Source organism: Gadus macrocephalus, chromosome 4, assembly GCF_031168955.1.
Source record: "Gadus macrocephalus chromosome 4, ASM3116895v1".
Taxonomy (NCBI): Eukaryota; Metazoa; Chordata; class Actinopteri; order Gadiformes; family Gadidae; genus Gadus; species Gadus macrocephalus.
The window spans coordinates 28,061,844-28,080,308 of NC_082385.1; the positions used below are offsets into that span (position 1 = coordinate 28,061,844).

General features: G+C 43.3%; 1 protein-coding gene across 3 annotated transcripts in view; it reads left to right on the forward strand.

Annotated features, from left to right (window-relative positions):
- The first annotated feature begins 668 nt into the window (after window positions 1–668).
- LOC132455272 (uncharacterized) overlaps window positions 669–18,465 on the forward strand; it is a 180,971-nt gene continuing 163,174 nt past the window's right edge. Inside the window, exons 1-5 of one of the 3 annotated variants that reach the window (XR_009525148.1) lie at window positions 669–5,591; window positions 6,414–6,520; window positions 8,463–8,740; window positions 12,401–12,859; window positions 13,303–15,103. The gene's annotated coding sequence lies outside the window, so the exon portion shown is untranslated. Of the gene's footprint in view, window positions 5,592–6,413; window positions 6,521–8,462; window positions 8,741–9,340; window positions 9,798–12,400; window positions 12,860–13,302; window positions 15,104–18,465 lie in introns of those variants that run through there. The other 2 variants (XR_009525147.1, XR_009525149.1) reach the window with 2 other exon arrangements.

An 18,465-nucleotide genomic window follows, 5' to 3' on the forward strand; every position in this document is an offset into this window, starting at 1 on the left:
GGGTGGAGGATAATCAACAGGGGTATTCAATAATATGTAGTGATTCAGTGGCAGCTTTCATTTCAATAAAAGAAGGAAAATCCAAGTCCAGACCGGATTTAATTGTGGATATACTAGAGTCTCTGTTCTGAATTTACAAGGCGGGGAGGGAGGTGGGGTTTCTCTGGGTGCCGGCTCATGTGGGTGTGAAAGGGAACGAGGAGGCGGATGAGGAGGCAAAGAAGGCGGTGAAGGAGGAAACAGTGCAAATTGATTTGCAATATGGGGCACCCGAGTGCATGGAAAAAATAAACAGGGCTCTAAAAGAAAGGTGGCAAAATTCTTGGGAGAAGGAAAGGAAGGGAAGGGCGTACTGTTCAATACAGGAAAATGTAAATAAAGATAGGTGCACTTTTAGGTGCATAAGAAAAGATGATGTAGCAATCACAAGACTGAGGCTTGGACACTGGGCTGAGGAGTGGGCTGGCTCTGATTGGCAAACACCCAGATGGCAGGTGTGAGTGTGGAGAAAGAGAGACTGTAAAACATGTACTTCTCCAGTGTGGGCGCTATTCCAGGAAAAGGAGGACTCTGTACCGGAGGCTTGGAACAGCTGGAGAATTAGTTTTTAGTATGCACACCCTTTTAAATCTGGCTTCAGTGGATAAAACAAAGAAATTGATGGACTACCTTCACATCATTGGAGTATATAAAAGGATTTAAAGTTTAGGGGGAAATAACAAACAGTGGGGGGCAGTAATACGCCATAGCTGTGTCAAGGCTGCCTAAATAAAAGAAGAAGAAGTTACGCCTCCAGATATAGGAAGTTCTCTGTTTGCAGACGATGGGGCTTTGTGGAAAAGGGGAAGAAATGTGATGCATATTATTAGTAAAGTCCAGTCTGCAATTGATGGGGTGACAGAGGATTTGACTGGGGGTGCAGTTTTTCAGTCGAGAAAACTCAAACTGTATTTTTCACTATAGGAAAAGAATTGAGGATGGGATGAAATTGAGGATGTATGGGAAAGAGTTGGAGAGAGTTGGCTAATTTAAATATTTGGGAGTTATTTTTGATTATAGGGTAACATGGGCAGACCATATTAGGAAGATAGAGGATAAATGCAAAAAGGTAATAAATGTGATGAGATGTTTGACTGGTAGGGATTGGGGAGCGAGCTGTTCAGCTTTAAAGACTATATATGTAGCTATGATTAGATCTGTGTTTGATTATGGGTGTATAGTGTTTGGGTCAGCCGCAGTGTCTCTCTTGAGAAAGCAGGACGTGATTCAGGCCAAGGCATTAAGGGTATGCAGTGGGGCTTTTAAATCATCACCAGTGCCTGCTCTGCAGGTAGAAATGGGGGAAATTCCGCTGGAGTTGAGGAGGAAACAATTGATGGGGAACTATTGGGCTAATCTGCGAGGGCAGAGTGAGTCTCACCCCACAGAAGGAGTGTTGAAAGAGTGCTGGGTTTATGGGAAGTGTGAGAGGAATCATTTTGGTCGGAATGATATAGCGAAAGAGTTTGGTGTGGGTGAATTGAAGCTTAGTCCAACAGTGGTATATCCATTAATGCCGCCATGGAGGATGGTGTGGCCAGAGGTGGACTGGTTTGTGTTGGATATAAAGAAGAGAGAGAGAGAACACATAGACCTGGCTAGTGTTTTTAATATTCATCTTCTTATAGAGCACAGTGAGTATGTTCATGTTTTTACAGATGGTGCCAAACAACCTGAGACAGGAGTGACAGGGTTTGGAGTAGTTGTTCCATCAAAAAGAATTGAATTTAATGGAAGAAAATCGGATAATTTGAGCGTTTATACAGTGGAGATGTTGGGGGTGCTGGTCGCATTAAAATGGGTGGAATCAAGTACAGTGGAAACAATTGTGATCTTCACAGATTCAGCATCTGTTTTGGCAAGTATGAGGTTGTTTTATTCAAGTAGTCGCCAAGGTTTGTTATATGAAGTTCTACAGTCAATTACGAGAATCGTTCAGCAGGGGAGGCAAATACATTTTTTATGGGTTCCAGCTCATGTAGGGGTGAAGGGAAATGAGAAAGCCGATAAGATGGCGAAGAAGGCATTGGAGAAGGAAAAAGTATAAATGATTATCAGTTTAAGTAAGGCAGTAGTTAAAAGCCTGATATGGGAAAAAGTTAACAAAATGTGGCAAGACAAATGGGACAGTGAGGAGAAAGGGAGATATTTATATAATATTCAATAAAGTGTTAATGTTAAAATAAGGTATAGTGGTCAGAGGAAGGATGAACACATTTTGATAAGGTTAAGGTTGGGGCACAGTGCACTAAATAAAACAATGAATTTGATAGGAAAACACCCCACCGGATTATGTGAGGGGTGCCAGGTAGAGGAGACAGTGGAACATGTTTTAATGAACTGTAGTGGTTATGGGATGGAGAGGGAAAGTATGAAAAATCAATTGAGAGAATTGGGTATGCAGGAGTTTACTTTGGAAAATATTTTAAGATTAATGAAGAGGAATTGTATATAAGTATTGTTTGGCTTTTTGAGAGAAACAGGGTTATATGATAGGATATAGAGTAGAAAGAAGGTGTGAATGAGTGAGTGTTTGGATATTTTTTTTTTGTTTTGATTCATTAACTAGATCAGAAGAGGGCGGTAATGCACCAAGTTGTGAATGCCAACCGCCGTAAAACCCCAAGAAGAAGAAGCGAAGGATGGGTGGTATCAGGAGGGAATATGCCCTACCAGCAATTAGGTATAATGGTGAAATCATGGTGACAAACAAAGACAAGGCAGAAGCTTTGGCTAAATCATTCGCTAAAATACATAGCTCTGCTAATCTGACCCAGGAGGCAAGAGCAGGTAGGGATGAAGTGATTAGGGTACATCCCAACACAGTAAGGAAAAAGAATGACACCGCAGAGGCATCAAATGTTTGTTTTTCCTTGTTTGAGTTGAAACGAGCTTTAGCAGGTGTTAGAAATACATCCCCTGGTAAGGATGAGATATGTTATAAAATGGTGGTCAATTTAACTCCTCAAGCACAGATGGTGATCCTGCAGCTTTTCAATAGGGTTTGGGAATCAGGGACACTACCATTGGCATGGAAACACTCTGTGGTTATCCCAATTGGGAAACCAGGAAAAGATAAGAGTGAAGTGACTAGCTATAGGCCAATAGCCCTGACCTCTAAAATGTGTAAGGTAATGGAGCATATGGTTACGGATAGATTAACCTACATAGTAGAAAGCAGGAGCATGATTAGTCCAAGTCAGAGTGGTTTCCGTAGAGGGAGGACGACCATGGACCCTGTGCTGTGTTTGGAGAATATAGTTAGAAAGGCCCAGGCAAATAAGGAGATGGTAGACGCCATCCTTTTTGATGTTGAAAAGGCGTATGACATGTTGTGGCGGGATGGTCTCCTTATTAAGCTTGAAAGCATGGGAATAGGTGGGAGGATGTTTAATTGGGTATTGGATTTCCTTAAGGATAGAACTATGGAAGTGAGGGTGGGGGCAACCCATTCTAGGGTCTATCCTACAGAGAATGGAGTTCCACAAGTGTGTGCAGTCCATTACTCTTTAGTGTTATGATTAATGACATTTTCTCAGAGGTTGATGCTAGTCTTGGAAGGTCTCTGTATGCAGATGATGGGGCGTTGTGGGTTAAAGGCCGTAATGGTACGTTTGCTGAAAAGAAGCTACAGGCAGCTGTAAGCACAGTAGAGAAATGGGGTAATAAGTGGGGCTTCCGTTTCTCAGTTGAGAAGACTCAAGTGATATGCTTTTCCAGGAAGAGGGAAAATCCAATCTTACGAATCGTACTCTATGGACAAATGGTAAAGCAAGTACAAGTTATTCGGTTTCTGGGAGTCTGGATGGATAGTAAGCTGACCTTTGGAGAGCATATCCAGAGAGGAGTGATGCAACCTAATGAGGTGCTTAGCTGGAAGTAGCTGGGGCGCCAGTATGAAATCTCTTAAGCAAATGTACATTGCCATAATTAGATCTGCATTAGACTATGCGTGTATTGCATATGGTTCAGCTGCAAAGTCACATCTTACCAAATGTGATGTAATACAGGCACAGGCCATCCGGCTGTGTTGTGGGGCATTCAAGACTTCATCAGTTGCAGCTCTACAGGTGGAGGTTGGAGAGTTACCATTATATTTGAGGCGTAGGCAGTTGTCCATGGTATACTGGACTAATTTGCAAGGGCACAAACAAGATCATCCAACCAAATCAGTTCTAGAGCCATGCTGGGAGCATGGGCGCACAAAGCTAAATAGTTTTGGATGGGTAGGAGATAGCACTGCCAGGGAGTTAGGGATATCCAATTTAACACATAGCTGTACAGTACCACTACCAGCAACTCCCCCGTGGCTTTTCCCCATGCCTACTGTAGATCTTGAAATTATTAAGAAATCAAAACAATGTAATGAATTTGGAGGGATGAATAGTTAGATACAACAGTATATATGTGATAAGTATAACGGGTCAATTCAAATTTTTACAGACGGGTCAAAAGATCCAGACACAGGTAGGACAGGGGCTGCAGTACACATACCACAGTTTAATGTATCAATTATCAAAAGAACGTCAGATCATTTAGCAGTATTCACAGTGGAGCTGTTAGCCATTTTATTGGCTCTCTGGTGGATAGAAGAGGGAAGGTCAAGTAGATGCATCATTTGCTCAGACTCAATGGCAGCTCTAGTCAGCATTTCAAATGGCAAATCTACCTGTAGGCCTGATCTAGTTTATGAGGTTCTTCAGAGTTTGTTTAAAATAGAAAGGATGCAAATAACGGTGGGCTTTTTATGGGTCCCATCCCATGCTGAAGTAGAAGGCAATGAGGTTGTCGACATGTTGGCAAAAAAGGCACTGAAACAGGATATACAGCTGGGTGTTCCATTAAGTAAATCTGAAGTTAAAACAATAATTAAATCTGAAATCAACAAGGTGTGGCAAGAACAATGGGATAGGGAAAATAAGGGTCGGTTCCTGCATAGAATCCAGAGGCAGGTGGTAACAAGGAGACAGGGCTGCTGGAACCGAAGATGTGAGGTTATCATCACAAGACTACGCATAGGGCACACATGTCTTAACCACAGTCTGAACATCATAGGCAAACATGAAACAGGGGTCTGCCCAAAATGTAATGGAAGAGAAACAGTGGAGCATGTTTTACCACAATGTGAAGCGTACAATTTGGAGAGAAGGGAGCTGTTGAAAAATGTTAAAGCTTTGCGTCAAACAAGCTTGACCTTAGAGGGTTTACTCTCCTTTTCCTCACTGAGACCACCAGCATGGAAACATGTATTGAGTTATCTAAAAGCAACAGGTTTATTTGACAGATTATAATTTAATCTGTGGTTTTTTATCTATATGATTTTGTTTATTTACTTTTGTTTGTTGTTGTTTTTGCATAGTTTATAACGTATAACCTCCATCGAAGCTCTAAAACAAACAGTAGGTGGCGGTAATGCCCCATTTTGGTTTGCCAACCGCCAAATAAACTCAAAAGAAGAAGAAGAAGAAGAAGAAGTAGAAGAAGAAGAAGAAGAAGAAGAAGAACGAATCATCGCAGTTGCTCAGTGTTTGGATGTACAAAACCTCGAAAAAGTAAGTTAACTAACGCCATATCATTGTGTTGCTGTACTGTATATGGTTACCTTGTTAGCATTATAAAGTTGCTTTAGCGTTAGCGCCACAGCTAACAGCCAAGCTACTGTCGCTAATGTAACGGTAGATAGCATCAGTTATGTCTGTAAATACCATGGACCTATTAAAGAAAGGACAGCGGGCTAATACATTTCCGCCCATTCATAACTATAAATACACGCACTGTAACTCGAGTGTGCACCTCAGCAAGCAAGGGGCATCATACGAGAATGGGCACAATTCAACAAAGGGGGTACAGGCACTGATCTCTACTGCTTGGATACCAAGGGAATAAAATGTTTAACAAAGTCTGCTCACCATACAACAAAAGAATACAACTGTATTTTACCGGCCACTGGACCGCAGTAGTTCTAGCGTTTTACTGATGAGGAGATTGACCTGTTAAACTCATCCTAAATACATATGGGGCGTTCCTGGGAACCCGTGTTTTCGCCCGCTTCTACCCTCTTGTACTCCCAGTTATAGCTGGTTATTTACGGGCAAAAAAGTGTACCTGGAACACACTATTATAGGCATGTTTTCCCCTTCACAAATCAAATCAAAGGGTTATTAGCAGATTTCTGCAGAGCTTGATGTCACGGTATTGAGTTGATGAACTTTAAAATATCAAATCAATGATGTAATATCATTTCATATAACTAATTTTAGTATTAGGCTAATGTAATTCACTAAACATGCTTATCTTATATCTTCTTACAACTTGCTGCTGGACTATATACAATATAAAAAATCTAGTACTGATTTTACTTTGTTCTCTCTAAGCAGGCCAGCTCATCAAGTGCTTACATTCAGCAGCTTCTCTCAGGGATGTTGCCTGCCAGACGGAGCACCTGGAAACGCATACTGTAGGCACACAGCTATCCTTAAAGGTCCCATGACATGCTATTTTATGTATTCTTTAATATAGGTATTAGTGGGCAACTAACACAGTATTCAAAGACGTTCCCTAAATTCAGCCGTGGTGCAGAGTTACAGCCACTCCGAGCCAGTCGCACATTGAGCTTCCCCCAAATGCGCTGTTTCGGGGGGCGTGTCAAGGAGGAGGGTGGGGGTGTGGCCCTGAGCAGCTTGCAGCCACCATGCGCTCTGTTTACAGTGGATGTATCGCAATGGCGAGGCGCACACAGCCTTTAGCCGTGTTCTGTAAATATTCTAGAACACACGGGAGTCCTGGAGCTCTATATCTAAATATTATCATATAGCCTACACAGATATCTATATCATATATTTATCACGGCCAAAAGCTGTGTGAGCCGATATTATGAATTCCAAACGACCGCGTTGGGTTCTCAGACGTTCCTGGTTCTTCAACGTCCACATCAATGTGAATACACACACTGTAACGCAAGTGTTTGTTGTCGGTTCTTTGACGTGTCTTGTATTTCCACAACGAGACTGTCGTGGGGGTTATCTGAGCCATGGTTGAGAAGGAATTGGGGGCAAGGAACTTTGGTTTGACTCGCTGAAGTACATGAACTGCGACATGCCGCCGGTTGCCGCGAGGCACCATAGCCCGGCAGCGGGCTGCCGGCAGCAGGCAGCGCGCGGTTCAGTCGACAGGTTGATGTGAAAGTGGAAGAACCAGAGACGTCGCAGAACCCGACAAAGTCGTTTGTGATTCATAATATCGTCTGGAGGCGCACACAATATGTTGTATGATATAGATATCTATGTATTATATGATATTATTTAGATATAGAGCTCCAGGACTGTTCCGCAAGTGTTGTACACTTCCTTGTTATTTGGATAACCGTTCTGCTGTTGGTGTGATGGCGCATAACACGTCGGACTCTCGTATCTGGTATTTCTACAACGAGACTCGTATTGGGGGTTATCTCAGCCAAGGTTGAGAATGAATTGGGGGGAAGGAACTTTGGCTTTGACTCCCTCAAGAACATGAACCACGACATGGAGGAGAAAGGGATTGTTGGCGGCGAATGTCTCCCGCTTGAGCCCCGCTGAGGGACCACCGCCGGAGGCGGAGGTGCATAAGCGCTGCCCGGCAAAGATCCCTTTACCCCCAATACGAGTCTCGTTGTAGAAATACCAGAGACGAGAGTCCGACGTGTTATGCGCCATCACACCAACAGCAGAACGGTTATCCAAGTAACAAGAAAGTGTACAACACTTGCGTTACAGTCCTGGAGCTCTATATCTAAATAATATCATATAATATCTATATCATATAACATATTGTGTGCGCCTCCAGACGATATTATGAATCACAAACGACTTTGTCAGGTTCTGCGACATCTCTGGTTCTTCCACTTTCACATCAACCTGAAGTCGACTGAACCGCACGCTGCCTGCTGCCGGCTGCCCGCTGCCGGGCGATGGTGCCTCGCGGCAACCGGCGGCATGTCGCAGTTCATGTACTTCAGCGAGTCAAACCAAAGTTCCTTTCCCCCAATTCCTTCTCAACCATGGCTCAGATAACCCCCACGACAGTCTCGTTGTGGAAATACAAGACACGTCAAAGAACCGACAAGAAACACTTGCGTTACAGTGTGTGTATTCACACACACACATGTGGCGCTCGCACGGTCGAGTCTCATTGGCGGGCCAACGTCTCTGGGCGGGCCAGGCAGAGTAAGGGGAGGAGCTGAGATTCCTGATGACGTCATGAGCACAGACATTCCAAATCAGCGCGCTTGAGCCTCCGTTTTTTCAAAGGCGAGCAGAACAGCTAGTGCTAGTTTTACACCAAACGCAAGTTTTAGCCACTGGGGGACCATAGGCAGGCTAGGGGAACTCATATTTATGTTAGAAAACCTCCCAAAGTGAGATTTTCATGTCATGGGACCTTTAAAGTCTTTGCAGCCCCATTTTAAAAATGAAGGTGTTTACTTGAATCCACAAAAAAAAATACACAGGCAAGACATTGAAATTGCAGGGCGTGCCAAGCCGCGACCGAACCAGCTTGGCAGTGTAAAAACGCCTAATCTGTCAGTAGTGGGGATTGACAACTATTCTGTGAAAATGAAAGAATGTCTTGTGTTTGTTTCCTTCTTTATGTGTAAAGCAGCAGACCCCAGACACCATTTCAATCAAGGTTGAAGAGGATATTGGTGGAGGCATGCCCGGCACAGGTTAGTAATACACATTGCATCTATGCAAGAAAACAACCATGATCAACTGAGAATGTACTTGATTCTACCTGCGCTAATAAGCCTAGTCCTCTTTTGAAAAGCATCATGACCAGCGCCCTGCTAAAACACGAGTCAAACTTGGGAGTTGCATTTCAAAGATGGAATCAGTCAAGAGCCCAGAAGGGTTTCAAGACAGATGCCACATGAGCTGGTTTATCATTCTCAAACATCAATGAATTCATAATGCATGAATGTTAGCTGATCAGCTTAGAGGGAAGGAGACGTTGTTGCTTTTTAGTGTCGATATAGAGTTATTGCGCTTCGCATGTCATGTTGTGATCAGATCACTTTGCGCTGGTGTTCGTCGAGTGTCCTTAACCTGGCCAACCACTTGAGCTTTGAGTCTAGGGAGGAGGGTGCTGGAGGTGACGTCCCTCTCCAAAACTGTGAATCTTTGTCAGCAGTACACATTTTAAACCCTCTGTGTCAATGTTACATACATTTAAAGAGTTTCTCTCGCGTGTACAAATACACAATGCCTCCCTTTATGCAAATAATGTACCAAAACAATTAATTTTTCCTTTTTTTCTCCGTCTGCAGAAGACTGCGATGGCTTTGGAGACCGTAGCACTCAGTGTGGCGCCACCTCAGAGATTCTGGGTGTGGACGCCCCTGGCTCCTCCCACTGGTCCAGTCGCTGCGAGGAATTGGTGGTTAGCAAAATAAAGAATATGTTTCCATTTTTGCACTTGTAAATAGTTAATCGCGTTTTAGCCTACACTCAGATGTGAACTCATTCTTGCATGCGAGGGTCTTGAATCCAAAAAAAAAATACGCAGGCAAGACATTGAAATTGCAGGGCGTGCCAAGCCATGACAGAACCAGCTTGGCAGTATGAAAACGCCTAATCTGTCGGTAGTGGGGATTGACAACTATTCTGTGAAAATGAAAGAATATATCTTGTGTGTGTTTCTTTCTTTATGTGGAAAGCAGCAGACCCCAGACACCATTTCAATCAAGCTTGAAGAGGATATTGGTGGAGGCCTGCCCGGCACAGGTTAGTAATACACATTGCATCAATGCAAGAAAACAACCTTGATAAACTGAGAATGTACTTGATTCTACCTGCGCTAAAAAGCCTGGTCCTCTTTGGAAAAGCATCAGGACCAGAGCCCTGCTAAAACACAAGTTACACTTGGGAGTTGCATTTCGAAGATGGAATCAGCCAAGAGCCCAGAAGGGTTTGACAGATGCCACATGAGCTGGTTTATCATTCTCAAACATCAATGAATTCATTATACATGAATGTTAGCTGATCAGCTTAGAGCAGGGGTCTCAAACTCAATTTACCTGGGGGCCGCTGGAGGTAGAGTTTGGGTGAGGCTGGGCCGCATCAAGTATTCCACAATAAAGTACAAATATGCAGTAGTTCGCAATTGGTCCACTGAGCTCCGTTGGTACTTTTATGCACACCGAACTTGACCTCTGTCAAGGAAAGTGGATTTATTGCCTGATTCACGTCTTTGTTCGTAAGTAGTCCGATAAGCGTGTCCGGTTGCTAAGCGACGGGACATGGGTGTTTATTAATTACGTGTTCGCGTATCGTAGTGTCCGCGTGCGTCCGAGATAACTAGATGAGTAGGCTACTACTAGTACTTTTGCAGGCTGAACATTAAAATACTTCTTAAGGGAGACCACTCTCTCGCACCAGTCTTGGCTGCGGACTCGCATTTAAATTCCTCTTGTTTGCGGTGGCGGTGGGGGTAAATATACAGATCGGACGTAGCTGTGCTGTCCTCCTTCTTAATTGAAGGAGCAGGCAGAGAAAAGCCTTTCCTGCTGTGGTTTCATTAAAATCAAATTCACAATGCCAAATTGTGATAAGACGCCCATTATGTCGCCGCTGGTCCAGAGATGTTTCAGGACACATCACGGACGGACATAACGGACACTTTTGTTACTGCCGGGTATGTTCAGCGAGGTTCGTGGTACCCCCCCAGGTCTTACTGAAGGCATTTATTCAATGGTCAAAATATTATTAATCAGTGGCGTAAATATCGACGGTGCAACCGGTGCAGCTGCCCGGGGGCCCAGACGCTGTCACCCCCCCCCCCCCCCCCCCTCTCAACAACTAACAACTTGGGTGCACCATAAATACGAGCTGGTGCCCCCAAATTTAAAATTTAGGCGCACCAGTTCACCCAAGGAAAAAGTTTGTCTGGAGCACATCCTAGACGCGCAGATGATTGCGGCAGAGAAACTGATTCGTTTAAACTTCCAGGGTCGAATATTTTTGAGAGATGCATGTAATAATTTCCTAAATGTATCACATGATTTTTATCTCATGATGTATAAATTTCAATTATTATGTGTCTGCCTCAACTTGATACAAAACACTCTTTCACACCGTCGATATTTCCTCTCCCACTGGACACACAGGGAGACAAGCGCACACACACACACACACACACACACACACACACACACACACCTACCGACGTATCCAGGCCAATGCAGTTATAAAATGCAATCAAACATGTCAAAACATAGACATTTTCTATAAATAGCCTACCAACGTTTGCAGTGAGAAAAACTGACGCACATTTAATGCTCAGGGATATGAAGCTCCACAACTTGAGGAACTCGGTTGCTAAGCGGTTCATTTCAGATGCTTCAGTAAGCTCGAAATACATCAGAGGAGTCACACAGGAGAGAAGGGCGTATCTCCAGCGCACACTAATGGTGGATTCAATGATTCGTTTCCGTGACCCAGTTCGCATGATTCAGTTCGCCACGAGGAGTCGTTCGCGAATCGTTCCTTCGTTCCTTCGTTCAGTCGAGTTTCCGGTAGCACTAACTCCACTGAGTCTGACTGACTCAGCTGAGAACCGTGCAATGGGGTCCATTCCATGATACGATCTACCGCTACCGGAAACCGGGCTGAACGAACATACGATTCGTGACGACTCCTCCCAGTTCAGTCGAGTTTCTGAACGAACGAGAGAGACGAACCGGTTCAGTTCGTTCGTCCTAAAGGCTCGGTCATTCGAACCGGTTCGAGAACGAACGAGCCAACACTAGCGCACACACACTTGGGAGAAGCCATACCATTGGCTTACGCACATTTCACCTCCGTCTTATGCCAGGTTTTTGTGCGCAGCAAGCTTTATAAATGAGGCCCCTGGGCAAGCTCAGCGACTCAGCAAAAAAAAGAAAAAGTGACTAAACTTTGATGTCATGTAGGGGGCCACAAAATATCGTCCGGCGGGCCGCGGGTTTGAAAGCACTGTCTTGGAGGGAAGGACACGTTGTTGCTTTTTACTGTCGAAATAGAATTATTGCTCTTGCCTCGCATTTTATATTGTGATCAGGTCATTTTGCGCTGGTGTTTGTGTTGTCCTTGACCTGGCCAACCACTTCGTGGTTGTCCTTAACCTGGCCAACCACTTGAGCTTTGAGTCTAGGGAGGAGGGTGCTGGAGGTGACGTCCCTCTCCAAAACTGTGAATCTTTGTCAGCAAGCATTACACATTTTAAACCCTCTGTGTTAATGTTGCAGACATTTAAAGAGTTTCTTTAACTTGTACAAATACACAATGCCTCCCTTTATGCAAATAATGTATCAAAACAATTACTTTTTCCTTTTTTTCTCCCTCTGCAGAAGACTGCGATGCCTTTGGACACCGTAGCACTCAGCGTGGCGCCACCTCAGAGATTCTGGCGGTGGTCGCCCCTGGCTCCTCCCACATGTCCAGTCACAGCGAGGAACTGGTGGTTAGCAGAATAAAGAATATTTTGGCATTTTTGCACTTGTAAATAGTTAATCGCGTTTTAAACTACACTCGGATGTGAACTCATTCTCGCATGCGAGGGTCTCGAATCCACAAAAAACAAATACACAGGCAAGACATTGAAATTGCAGGGCGTGCCAAGCCGCGACCGAACCAGCTTGGCAGTGTAAAAACGCCTAATCTGTCAGTAGTGGGGATTGACAACTATTCTGTGAAAATGAAAGAATATGTCTTGTGTTTGTTTCCTTCTTTATGTGGAAAGCAGCAGACCCCAGACACCATTTCAATCAAGGTTGAAGAGGATATTGGTGGAGGCATGCCCGCCGTAGGTTAGTAATACACATAGCATTTATGCAAGAAAACAACCATGATCAACTGAGAATGTACTTGATTCTACCTGCACTAAAAAGCCTGGTCCTCTTTGGAAAAGCATCATGACCAGCGCCCTGCTAAAAAAAAAGTTGTGTCAGAATAAAACTTGCGCTCGTCTCGCAAGTCATGTTGTGATCAGGTCACTTTGCGCTGGTCCTCGTTGAGTGTCCTTAACCTGGCCAACCACTTGAGCTTTGAGTCTAGGGAGGAGGGTGCTGGAGGTGACGTCCCTCTCCAAAACTGTGAATCTTTGTCAGCAGTACACATTTTAAACCCTCTGTGTCAATGTTGCATGCATATAAAGAGTTTCTCTCACGTGTACAAATACACAATGCCTCCCTTTATGCAAATAATGTATCAAAACAATTGATTTTTTCCTTTTTTTCTCCCTCTGCCGAAGACTGCGATGCCTTTGGACACCGTAGCACTCAGCGCGGCGCCACCTCAGAGAGTCTGGGTGTGGACGGCCCTTGCTCCTCCCACCTGTCCATCTACAGCGAGGAACTGAAGATTCTGAGCGTCTACGGAAAAGGGGAGGGCCCACTGGCGGTGGACGGCCATGACACCCTCTTCACAGCGTCAGAAGTGGAGGCCCTGAACTCGCTGTCTGCGGACCACAGCGCGGCCAAGAGCCTGGAGCGCGGCGAGCGGCTGGTAGGCCGCGAGGAGCTGAGTGTGCAGGTTGGAAATCATCTTCTCATTCACCATCAAAAGAGAGACTTCCTCTGTTACAACTCTAAAACAGACCCATAGAAAGCCCACACCTTTATGATTCAGTAAACGTTTTTACACTCCCAAATATGTCCGCCTTATGCCCAACTTTTCCCCTGTGTGATCCGCGCGTTTACACTGACCGAGGTAATCGACCGGCTTTATTTCGCACCCCTATTAGGCAAGGCAAGGCAACTTTATTTATATAACAATTTTCATACACAGGGCAGACTCAAAGTGCTTCACATATAAACATTGTCATACAATAAAATGTAATTATGGATAAGTAAAAGAAAACATATGCAAAGAAATGAGTAAAATAGAAAGTGCAATGTATTTAAGGTCAGGGGCCGTATCCACAAAGGATTTTAGGGTATAAGTAGGTCCTAACTGGCGAATTTAGGAGTTACTCCTAAAAATAATGGGTGTGTCACTCTTAAATTTAGGACTCCTAACTTTTTTCACTAAGAGCAATTCACAAAGTATTTTAGGCCTAAAAGTAGCACCTAAGTCTAGACCTATTATTTGTGAATAGGTCTTACTGAACTCAGTAAGACCTATTCACAAAGAATCGTAAATGCCTGCGAGACGAAATGTTAGGGTATTAAACTTGTTGTGGAGTTAATCGCGATGCAATAACATCCCCGACTAACAGGAATAATCAGATTAGTCCCGAAATAAAATGTTTGGCCACACTACGTTATTTAGCAACAGGGGAAATGCAACTTTGCAATGCCGACGATTTAAAAATATCGCAACCATCAGTCAGCCGTGCCATAAACTTTCCTTTGGACATTCAACAATTACACAGGATCCAAGCCAACTTCATGGCAATTGCAGGTATGCCCGGTGTGGTCGGTGCTATTGACGGGACGCACATAAAAATAATTGCGCCATCAAAAGACGAGGACTTGTTCGTCAATAGGAAGAAAGTGCATTCCATCAACACGCAGGTTGTTTTTGATTCAAATTTTAACATAGCCTACTGGATGTTGTTGCAAAGTGGCCTGGATCTTCAGCTACCTATGATTCGCGCATTTTAATGGAGAGCGGTCTGAGGCAGCTTTTTGAGATGTAGGCTACCAGTTTGGTGTCACTTGCTGGGAGACAGTGACTATCCATGCAAGACGTGGCTCTAGACACCCTACCTCAATCCACAACCGGGAGCACAGTTAAAGTATAACATGTAAGTGATTACGCATATTACGCTTAGTCCTATGTGTAAAACGCATCGTATTGGCTCTTTGACGCCTTTTATTTGGTGAATCCATATTTATTATTGTTTACTGATTTCTTCCATATATGCTAGAGCACACAAACATACACGAAATGTTGTGGAGAGAGGAATTGGGCAGATGAAACGTCGGTTCATGTCCTCCACGGCGAAATACGCCTCACCCCAGAGAGGGCAAGCACAGTCATTACTGTATGTGCCATTCGACACAACCTCTGCAAGCGGAGGAACATTCCACAGCATTGATGATGATGATGGCGATCAACATGTCAATGAATTTGGCCGTGTGGAACCGAGTGGACCGTCATTTAGGGATCACTTTGAAAACACATTTTAGGTAAACACCTTGGCACAAATCAGTCAACACTTGTGTAGTTCATAACATTTATTTTCTTTTAAATTTTACGTATTTTTATTGTTTACTTTCTCTCTCTCTTGAACGTACAGGCTACAACGTCATTATCGTGGTCTGCACAAAATTGTCATCATGCGTGTATTCTGCTAACTGCACTATAACTACTTGATAGGAATTCATTTCTAGCCTAGGCTATTTCCTTGTTTTTTGGTGATTCAGTGGGCTCGTCTGAACAACCAATCACCGAACTGACCACTTCTAAACTCGTGCACGAGAATTGACGTAATCCATAGCAACGGCGCGTCACTCTTGGTTCACTCTTTGTGATTTATCCTTAGTAAGAGTAGGTCTCAGCGGCTTTGTGAATAACTTTTAAGAAAAAACTCCTACGTAAAATGTTTTAGCGCGAGTTGGGAGCACTCCTAGCGGTAAGATAAAATGCTTTGTGAATATGGCCCCAGATCAACAGTCTCTCTGGTAACCGCATCGGGACTCCAACCCGACCTAAAGGAACTTGGTACTTTCTCTGGGACTCCAACCCGGATTCTAGTAACCCTCATCCTTTCTCTCTGGTATCAGATCGTGTATCTTTCTGGTAAAAATAGAAAATTAAATTGAAAGTTAAAAAGGCTTTTTAGTAAGTAAAATTGAAAGTGCAATGTATTTAAGATCAGGGGCCGTATTCACAAAGCATTTTATCTTACCGCTAGGAGTGCTCCTAACTCGCGCTAAAACATTTTACGTAGGAGTTTTTTCTTAAAAGTTATTCACAAAGCTGCTGAGACCTACTCTTACTAAGGATAAATCACAAAGAGTGAACTAAGAGTGACGCGCCGTTGCTATGGATTACGTCAATTCACGTGCACGAGTTTAGAAGCAGTCAGTTCGGTGATTGGTTGTTCAGACGAGCCCACTGAATCACCGAAAAACAAGGAAATAGCCTAGGCTAGAAATGAATTCCTATTAAGTAGTTATGGTGCAGTTAACAGAATACACGCATGATGACAATTTTGTGCAGACCACGATAATGACGTTGTAGCCTGCACGTTCAAGAGAGAGAGAAAGCAAACAATAAAAATACGTAAAATCTAAAAGAAAATAAATGTTATGAACTACCCAAGTGTTGACTGATTTGTGCCAAGGTGTTTACCTAAAATGTGTTTTCAAAGTGATCCCTAAATGCCTGTCCACTCATCATCATCATCATCATCATCATCGTCATCATCGTCTGGCTGTGGAATGTTCCTCCACTTGCAGAGGTTGTGTAGAATGGCACATACAGTGATTACTGTGCTTGCCCTCTCTGGGGTGAGGCGTATTTCGCCGTGGAGGACATGAAACCGACGTTTCATCTGCCCAATTCCTCTCTCCACAACATTTCGTGTATGTTTGTGTGCTCTAGCATATATGGAAGAAATCAGTAAACAATAATAAATATGGATTCAACAAATAAAAGGCGTCAAAGAGCCAATACGATGTGTTTTACGCATAGGACTAAGCATAATCTGCGTAATCACTTACATGTTATACTTTAACTGTGCTCCCGGTTGTGGATTGAGGTAGGGTGTCTAGAGCCACGTCTTGCATGGATAGTCACTGTCACCCAGCAAGTGACACCCAACTGGTACATCTCAAAAAGCTGCCTCAGACCGCTCACCATTAAAATGCGCAAATCATGGGTAGCTGAAGATCCAGGCCACTTTGCAACAACATCCAGTAGGCTATGTTAAAATTTGCATCAAAAACAACCTGCGTGTTGATGGAATGCACTTTCTTCCTATTGACGAACACGTCCTCGTCTTTTGATGGCGCAATTATTTTTATGTGCGTCCAGTCAATAGCACCGACCACACCGGGCATACCTGCAATTGCCATGAAGTTCACTTTGATCCTGTGTAATTGTTGAATATCCAAAGGAAAGTTTATGGCACGGCTGACTGATGGTTGCGATAATTTTAAATCGTTGGCATTGATGCATTTCCCCTGTTGCTAAATAACGTAGTGTGGCCAAACATTTTATTTCGGAATTTATCGGATTATTCCCGTTAGTCTGGGATGTTATTGCATCGCGCATTAACTCCACAACAAGTTGAATAATCTAACATTTCGTCTCGCAGGCATTTTACGATTCTTTGTGAATAGGTCTTACTGTGTTAGGAGTCCTCATGAGGACTTTTAAGCTCTCCTAGACTTAGGTGCTACTTTTAGGCCTAAAATACTTTGTGAATTGCTCTTAGTGAAAAAAGTTAGGAGTCCTAAATTTAAGAGTGACACGCCCATTATTTTTAGGAGTTACTCCTAAATTCGCCAGTTAGGACCTACTTTTAGCCCTAAGATCCTTTGTGAATACGGCCCCAGATCAACAGTCTCTCTGGATGACATGCAATTCCTATTCAAGGACTCTAACCCAGATTCTAGGACTCTAACCCAGACCAAAGGCCTTATTCTGGAATTCCACCCACACACAAACTCAGGACTCTAACCCTTATACAAATACAAACTCAGGACTCTAACCCTTATACAAATGCAAACTCAGGACTCTAACCCTTATACAAATATAAACTCAGGACTCTAACCCTTATACAAATGCAAACTCAGGACTCTAACCCTTATACACCTCTTCTCAAAAGAGTTAAAATAAAGGGAAAGTTAAAAAGGCATTTTAGTAAAATGAAGGAAAATTATTTAAGATTTAGCAGAAAGCTAAAGCAAAAATAAAAGTCTTCAATCTTGTTTTAAAGGTGCTCAGAGTTGGGGCAAGTCTTAAATCCTCAGTTTATTCCAGCTATTTGTTGCATAGTAGCAAAATCCTGCTTTCCCATGTTTCGTGTTTACTCTGGGGATAATTAACAGATTGGTCTCAGAAGATCTTAGTGTTCTAGAAGGCTTATGTAGTGGAAGCATATCAGTTAAATATTTTGGGCCTAAACCATGTAGGGATTTATAGGTAAGCAACATGATTTTAAAATCAATTCTCTGACCTACAGGAAGCCAATGTAACGATTTAAGAATTGGTGTAATCTGTTCAAATTCTTTGGTCTTTGTTAAAACTCTAGCAGCAGCATTCTGAACAAGCTGAAGCTTCCTTAGAGTTTGTTTTGGGAGACCATTGCAGTAATCAAGCTTACTAGTGATAAAGGCATGTACAAGTTTTTGTAAGTCTTCGGTGGACATGAGCCCTCTAAGTCTTGCTACATTTTTAAGGTGAAAATATGCAGATTTTGTAACTGATTTGATGTGACATTCGAAATGTAAATCAGAAT